The sequence below is a fragment of the Pempheris klunzingeri genome, chromosome 17 (assembly GCF_042242105.1).
Source record: "Pempheris klunzingeri isolate RE-2024b chromosome 17, fPemKlu1.hap1, whole genome shotgun sequence".
Taxonomy (NCBI): Eukaryota; Metazoa; Chordata; class Actinopteri; order Acropomatiformes; family Pempheridae; genus Pempheris; species Pempheris klunzingeri.
In genome coordinates, this window is record NC_092028.1 from 18,124,310 (window position 1) to 18,133,218 (window position 8,909).

Below are 8,909 nucleotides of genomic sequence, written 5' to 3' on the forward strand. Positions count from 1 at the left end.
TGAAAGAAAAGTAAAGACCCTTTCTGATGTGCTTTAATACGTAGGGTAACACGTGTCTATTTTTACAGCTTTTACTCTCGATTCCTCTTGAGCCTGTTTTGTGCTTTTGTTTGCTTTTTTTAAAAAAAAAGGTCTTGCAACAGAAACTGCAGAGGCGGGGCGGCGGGGGGGGGGATGTGGGAGGGAGGGAGGGCCTTATTTGCCAACTGTTAGTGATTTTATAGAAAAAAGAAAAGAAAAGAAAAGAAAAACTTGTCTGTTTGAGAAAAAAAAAAAAAAAAAGTTGCCACTCAGGAGATTGTTCTGATGTTCTGAAACTTTCCATGTCGGCGTTGACGTGGATACGGTTCACAACACAACAGCCACGCGAGGAGCGAAAGCCTCATCTGTGTCCCAGACTGAACTGTTTTTGTAAATGTGAAGCTGCAGCGTGGGGGACGCAGCGCTGCCGCTGAGGGTGTCTGCTCGTCTGGACGGGGTCTGCGTGTTGGGTCTTGCTCTCACTGTTCATTTCCTGAAGGTCCTGGAGATGCATCCTGGGGATTAGTGTCTTTTAAAGGGACGAGTGTTCATCACCCTGGCAAGCGCATTTTAAGAAAAGGGGGGCCACCAGTTGTAGTTTCCCTACTTTCTTTTCTCGTGCTCTCACCAACACAAGACCACGCTCTATTACTGTATCATACAAAAGGCAATTTAATCGTTAGTTACCTTTCTGCTGCACAGTGCCTGGCGCTCTAGATGATGTGTGATGAGAAAAGCTGCTGGTTAGCGACAGAAATTCTGATTTTTCTTCTCCCGTTCAGATATTTAACCTTTTGCATAAATTGTTTCCTGTCTTTAATATACTTTTTTTCTTTTCTTTGTAGAGGGATACCTATTAAATGGTAAAACAAGTCACATTTCATATTCAGCCTTCAGCCAAACCTCATTGATCACTGTACAGTACTGTGTGCTTCAGGTTTTTTTATGCAGAAGACATAATATAAGACATGTTGTTGCAGAGGCTTCAGAGCGGCATAAGTAAATATGTGGTTGATTGAAGCTGTGGAAAAGAATGGGCTGTCCCCGTCTCAGGATCCAAAGTGTGATGTGAAACAATACAAAACCTACAAGTTGTGTGACGAATGTACTGCGGTGAACCAAAAGACGGAGGGCTGGATGGCTGATTGGTCACGCTGAGGGGGTGACACGTGATCGTGTCCAATAGCAGAAACTGCATCGAGGTACAGTTTTGCAAATGCAGTCCGAGTTGTGCATCAAGCAGTTGTCTCTTGTCCTCTCGTCTGCAGCTGTCCCTCCTCTCACGTGTGCCTGCTGGTCATAACTCCTCACTCCCTGCCTCTTTCTGTTTCCTGGTTCTTTTTCCTCTCCGCTCCTCTCAGCGCACTAATCCTAGAGTAATAATAAAAAAAAATGCAAAACAATCATAATTCTAGGCAGTATTGGTTTATTTATCAAAGTTGTACATACTTAAATGTATAGTGGGTATTTTGTCTTCGTTTTTGATTATTAGTTGTGCCATTTTCTTTTGGTATTCTGTTCAGTAAGGTTTGATTTGAGGTTTCTATCATTACCATTTAATCAAGCTGAAATAAAGACAGATTTGTCACTAATCTGGCTGCGAATCTCTTTTACACAAATGCCTCTGAACATGAATTTATGTCACACACTGCCACTCCAGCAGGTGGCAGTGTGTGATAAGGACTGTTGAGGTATTCTGCAGCAACCAAGGATGTTAAACAGGCATTTTTATATTCGTTATTAATTACAGACGCCAAATCAAACGCTAATTAAAGAATAGTTTAAGTCGGGCCGACCTGTCTTATGCCCATGAATGCTGACTACCACTTCCACTTGAGGGCAGCCATGAATTAGAATCATTCCCTCTCTGTTTTGACAAAGCATGCATCCCCCAAAGTTTGCATCATTCCAACCACATTTACCCTCTTAAAAAAAAAAAAAAAACCCTCAATCTCCTGTTACTGTTTAAATCCAGCCTGTATTTACAGCCTCATAACATTTCATATCTTTTCACAAGCTTGCTTTTAAAGTATTTATGGCACCAACGTCGGGGCGGCAGGGAAAGGTCGATATTTACAAGTGAATGTGTATCATATTAAATGATGCCTGGAAAAGCGATCAATAGAAATGACTTTTTCTCAATGGAAACGGGCATGCAGGAAACAGCAGGGCATGTTTGTAGTTATCAGCATGAAGACTGAGATACACTTGAAAACACACGTGCACGTGAATCTTTACGTTTACTGAGCTTCACTCCAATATTATGGTTTATGTTATGACTTTGTGACAAAGAAATGACCTTAAGTTGACCTTGGAGACCTGTGATTGTGTAGGCCTACTGTCATCCTGCAGCAACATGGTAAAAAAAAAAAAAAAAAAAAAAAAGCCATGTTGCTGCACATCACATTAAAAAACATAAAGTAAAAACATTCTTTGTGTTAATGTGAATGGGGGGGTGGGCAACCAGGCTTCAGCCGTTGCCAAAATGTCTCAGGAGTATAAAGTTGACAAACTGTAATTGTTCCATCTGACTTGACTCAAATGCTGGAATCATTCCTGCTTTTAACTTCATAACTGTTGAGTGGTCTGCGCTAATCCGCTGACCAACATCAGCTTTCCAGCATTTTATAGCTTACAGACAACGGAGACTGCGATTCGCCGCAGGTCGACGTTTCAGCTACAAGAGCATTTTTGGGAGCAGCTTTGACCCCCATTTGAACATTCACAGTAAATGCTACATTATACTGACTCATACATTGCAGTAGTAGAGTAGAGAGAAACCTACGACAGTACTGTCTTGGGATTTGAATGCCTCTGAATACCTGAGTTTTTCATGTTCAGACCTGTTTATCTGAGCAGCAAAAGGCAAGAAAACCGAGGAGAACTGCTTTCAAAAGCCGTTTGAACCACTAAAGATTAAAATCAGTTTTGCAAAACCAAATTATGCCCAAATTCAAGGCTAAATGAATAGGTGCTTCTGTATACACAGCCTGGAGTGTTTTGGGATAATATGAGTGCAAATTATGAAAGAATTTGTTCCAGATGTGCATTGACAAGAAATGATAGCAAAAATACAGGATTCGTGCATTTGATCTGTGCATTCTGTTCATAAATGAATAGAGTTTTGTTCTAAAACAAGATGGATGGGCAATTGCCCGTAATCATTTTTGCACAGCTGCAGTCACACAATATTTTGCACTGCAGCTGTAAAACAGGATGATAATGACGTTTTTGAGAATTACAAAGCGGGGCCAAGGAGGTGACCGTGACTGATGGGAAATGAGAGGCATGTTGCCATGGCAAGAAAAAAAAAACTGAGAAAACAAAGTTAGAGAATGTGTGGTGGTGGTGAAGCAGAAGCAGCAGGGAAGTCTTTGTTTTTCACCGTCTGCGCTGTTCTTCACTTCTCGTATTTCTCACTGCAGCGCGGATGAGCAGGCACATGAAAGGATGGTGTGCATGTGCATCTTTTTTTGTGAGGTTTTTGTGCGTGAGGAGGGAAACGCGATATTCTGTACAGCATGACGGGAGATTTAAGAGTTAAGAGGGAACAATAGAAGGAGGGTGCACATACTGTACAGAAAGGAGATCCTTGGAACAAACTGTGCTGTGAAGGATTTATTAAGGTCAAATATTCTTGAAAAACACAATAAGAAAGTGGCGCAGCTCAGGATAGCCTACCTGACCTCACTGCCCTGAAACAAACCAGACCGCACCACTCAGTCATGCTGTCATGACTCCGCCTGCTCGCTGCATTCACTTCTCTGTGGTTATGCTGATGAAGTGGGAAAGGCCTGGGCCTACAGCGGCTGTCATAGGCCAGGCAGCGGGATCCTCCGTCTCCTCCAGTAAGTGGAGACATGTGAGGCCAGTCAGGCTCCAATTAGGCCCAGACTGTTTCCCAGAAGCGCTGGAGGCCTCCCCCTGCCTCTTAGCCCACCGCGGTGGGAGAAGGGTGCACCCCATGGTGTCCGGACCTGACCTCAGCTGGCATGAGAAGGGCTCTTTATTCATATGGGCTCATGCAGGCAAAGAATGTTACAGAGAGACAGGCATGTGCTGTCACGCAAACAGAAATGCAACACAGCCTGGTGGACATTTTCACGCAAACCAGCGCACAGCTGCAAGGAATTTACTTCAACAGGTTTCTCAGTTTTCAGTTTTGCATTCAATTAGGTAGTTGATCTAAGAAGGGTGGCGCTTTAGAGTTCAAATTTTAGAGCTCAAAGCTGTCAGGCATGTGAATCGTCATTGTTCTTGGACAATGGCAAGAGGATGAGCTGTCAAAGGCGATTCACGAAACAGCATCCCATCAGTCCTGCTGAAAGAACAAAACAAAAAGCTCAGATAGACTGGCGCCTAGTGCAGCTCATACTTGAGATGCTGTCTATTGTAGTGTTTTTGGTGCATGTACAGTTCAGGTGTTGTGTTAACAGATGCATTGTTGCTTTACTGGAAAAATAAATCCTGCACAAATCACTTCAGGAATCTGCTGCTCTTCTGAGGGACACTGAATTCATCCTCAGGGCAGGATTTCTGAGAAAGGGAATTAGGGAGTTAAAAGACAGCCACAACAAAGTCTCTCTCTCCCCTTCCCCCTTCTGCTATCTCTCTCCCTGTCTCTCTCTTTCTCTCTCTCTCTCTCTCTCTCTCTCTGCCTGACACACACTCACACATGCATGCGAACATGGTGTTTACAGTGTGTATCCCCAGACTGAGGTTGTAGCAGTGATGGTGAAAAGCAATAAAAGTTTGGCATGTGTTGAGCGCCGGGAGTAAAATACTGCCGCGATGTGGAATATATGATTTGCTGATTTGGTTCAAACGTTTCCCCACAAACATGCAGTTGTGTAAGTTTGAACATTTCCCACATGCAAAACCCTGCAAAACATCTAATTATAACTAGCTGGAGCAGAAAAGAAAATGAAGATCAATGGCCTCCACTTTCATTTTCATAGAAAGAGTGTTTGCATGGAGACATCCCTAATCTCTCCTCACACCAACTTTTCTTAAAAGCTGCTACAGTTCTCCCTATTGAAATCGAAGGAGGTTCCACTCGCAGGTGACATAGTGACCTAAATATGAGCGTGATAAGGAAATCCAGAGTGTGAAAACAAACAGGTTCTATTACTGCCATTGTTAGAATCCCTCTGGTGGAAACAGGAGCATGTTCGTAATGACCCAGTTATAAACAGTCATGCATAGCTAATCAAAGGGGCTGTCAATGATTTAACAGTTACTGGCATTCTTGGATTACAGCTGGTTAAATGAAGCAGCCACCTTAACTTTAGAAGTGTTTGTTCTTGAATGTGATCAGTTCGAGGAATTGAATTTGACTGAACGGAATCGAGTTGAGAGACAGACGCTGTCTGAGTGCCACATCAATTAGATTTACTGGAAAGAAGAATCAGCTGTTTCCCCCCCTCTTGTATACAATATTTTTGGTAGTCGATTTGCTGATGCAGAGCCCACATGACAAATGTGAGAACAAGACAGAGGGTTGTTTGTCCCAGTGGGAAAATGGTATTGTGGGACTTTTCTGCGCATTCATTGAGCTGTGGGTGGCTCTCATTCTGGGAAACTCAGTAGTTTTTTTTTTCAATGTGGTGTGAAAAGAGACATTTTGTCCTGTGGGCTTTGTACAATTTATCTCACGTCTTAATGGAGCATTGTGTATATCATACTATCTCGCGATGACTGCAGCTTATTGTGCACCTTAATGATTACAAGCACGCAGCATTTGCAGAAATCACTGCTGGAAGCGGGACGAGGTGGAACAAGTTCTGGCACAGTCCGACTGTTTGTTTACATGCAGGTCAAATGTTGGAACAGACTGTGCCCTCTTTCCAAGATTTCTAGCTAAGACCGGGAAAACTAGGGGGAAAAGGAGGCTGTGGTTTGGAGCGGCTCCAGGAGAATTTCCTGTCTACAGGGAGTGCCCAGCTAGAAGGGGACCAGAGGAAATGCCTTGAAGAGAGAGAAAAAGGGGCCTGCAGAGCTCCTCTCTGATCTCTGATCCAGGACCAGCTCACTGCAGCACCCTAATTTCTGTTTTATTATTGTGATTAATGCATTAATTACTCTTTGAAAATAATGAAAATCTGAAGCATTTGACAGTCAGAGTGGAAGTAAAAGAGTCCTCTGTGTGAAGCTCGCCACCAGAATACATATTTGAAATACGTTGCTGTGGAGACAGGAGCTCCTTCTGTTAGGCCTCTCGGGGACACTGAGTTGTTGTGTGCAGAGGTCACAAACCTCAGTGTGGGAGTTGCACATCTATAATGCCGGGCAGAGGGAGAGAGATGGTGATCACTGCAGCCGACAGTTTGAGAAACAAAGAGAGCAGAGCTGTAAAAGAAGTAATGCATATGACTACAAAGCAATCTAAAAGCAGGAAATGGTCACAATTGATAGCTGGGAAGATGAAAGAGTGCTGCTCTAACTCACTCGAGCAGATCTCCGAACAGGAACGCACCTGCACCGCAGACAATAACTCCATTCAACACTTGCAGTGGCTTGTAGTCAGTTTATAGTCTGCTGATATGACCTCATCGTGTCTGCCGTGAAGAGATTTCGTGCCGGGTCATCGAAAGCCCAGTCATACACACATATTGAATCATTTACAGAATGAGGGAAGAGCTTGGATCAAAGCTTTCTTCTGGGTGACTGATGCATCCTGGGTAGAACCCTCAAACATCTGTGACTGACTCAGGATCTTTAGACAATGTGGAATATGGGGGAAAAAACGTGACTTATCATTGAGGGAAAACCTGCTATCACGATCTGCGGCCTTATAGAATTACAGGACAGCTTCCAGGTAAATCCCCTCTGATCCACGACTTCCCTGTCGTCCGCCTGGAACACAGCGCAGACCTCACTGCTCTTATCTGGACAGTAACCACAAAAGTGGTGTGTGAACATTGCACGCACACACTGACTCTCTCCGGAAATGTCAGACTTACTGGCACAGCTGAGGATCAGGTTACTACTACTGTGTTATAGAGGAAGTGTGCGTCTCTGCGTTTGCATGTTATATGAGTGCAGATGCATATGTATAACCGGCCTTTCATTCTTTTTGCACATGAATACTGCATGCATGCACATTTGTGTGTGTGTGTGTGTGTGTGTGTGTGTGTGTGGTCTGTGCACAGGCTCAATGCAAATGTACGTTTTGGCAGCATACACCCTCCTTTGAGTGCATTTAAACAAGGTGTTCTCAGTTACCAGCATCTCTCAGACAACCTGCTATTATAATGTAGACAGATTTATTACCATCTGCCCAATGACATCAGGCTGCTATTTCTGGGATTTGTGGGAATCAAAGTCCATTTTGAAGATCCCGATTATGTCATTGGCTCTCTTTGTCTCAAGCATTTGATACTGATTAAAGGTTGGTGGCGACAGTGGCAGGCGAGCCCAGATAGACGGGCAGTGTCAGATCAATCACGCTATCTGCAGCGATGCAATCTGGATGTTTGAGGCAGCAGTTGATCATGATCTGGACATTGGCCATTTCAGGGAACATTGCTGATGCGCATTCTCCGGGTGCAGCTCGTACCATCGTGGTGGTGTGACCTCATGTACTTATTTCAGTTGAAACCTAAAGATGATTGTACTGCTGCGCATGACGGTTTCTGTCTTGGTGTTAGAAGATTAGTTTATTTGGGGAGACACAAATTCAAGTTCTTGATGAGAGTTGCATGAGATACCGCCGTATGAGGATGCAGCTAGAAACCGCTTATCTTACCTTATCTTATTTTATCTTAGCTTAGCTTAGCGCAAAGACTGAAAACAGGGGGGTAACTGCTAGTCTAGCTCTGGCCAACGGTAACAAAAACAACAACTGGCTGTTTTCATGCAGTATTATGTGCCGGACTATTTCTTTCCTGGAACAAGTAACTTCCTGAAGTCTCCAACGGTTGCCTGGCAACCGACCAAGAAATAGTTCAGAGCATAATCATGTAAAAAAGCAAATTTTGTTTTTATAGTTTGTTTTTTTTGTAAGAATTAAACACAGATAATATGACATGGTAAATAGTGAGCTTTACACGTGCTGGTAGGTGAGTCGGCTGGCTGTTTCCCCATCTCCAGTCTGTATGCTTAACTAAGCTAACTGGCTGCAGGCTTCATATCCACAGAACAGACAAGAGGGCGGTATCAATGTTCTCATCTAAAGTGTCAAACTGTTACCTGTAAATAAGAACGTGCACCCAGCATAATCTCTTCAATTCAGAAGACTGTGTCATATTTAAATGATTTTCTTCTTTTTAGAGTCTTTTTTATGCAAGGTGACAAGTCTGTAGTCCCGTAAGTGAAGAGTGAGGTGTGGTGCACTGTGGATTTGCTGATGTAACACTACAATCTCACACATTTGATCTTCAGCTTTACCGTAAATGTTGAGGTGCCATGTGCTTAGCAACCACATCAAGCACAAAGCGGCTCGTGGTGGAAAATAATAACACACTGAATGAACTGATGACGCTTATGGCATTCACTTCTTTCTTTAACTTCTTCCTCAACACCATTACTGTGCAGTCAAACTGACCGAATCACACTTTCCCAGAGCGTGCATTTCCTGTATCCATTCTCACACGTTTGCACTAAATGTCAAAATAGTCATTGCCACATTGTGTCAACTAGATGAGATTTGGAAAGAAAGACTTTTGAAATTCCAACGTAGGTCTCTTAGGATTCAGTCATGTCATGGCTGTCTCAATAACAGCCCCCAGCTGAAGCTCCCAGCTCACTGTCACAAGGCTAAAATGTTGGTAAGTGACCCATGTGCTCATCCAATTGCAACTTCTCACAACAGCACTAGACATTCCTATTATTGTCTCATTGACTTCTGCCAGGAAAAAAACGGCAAGGAAAGAAAACAAGTTCTGGAA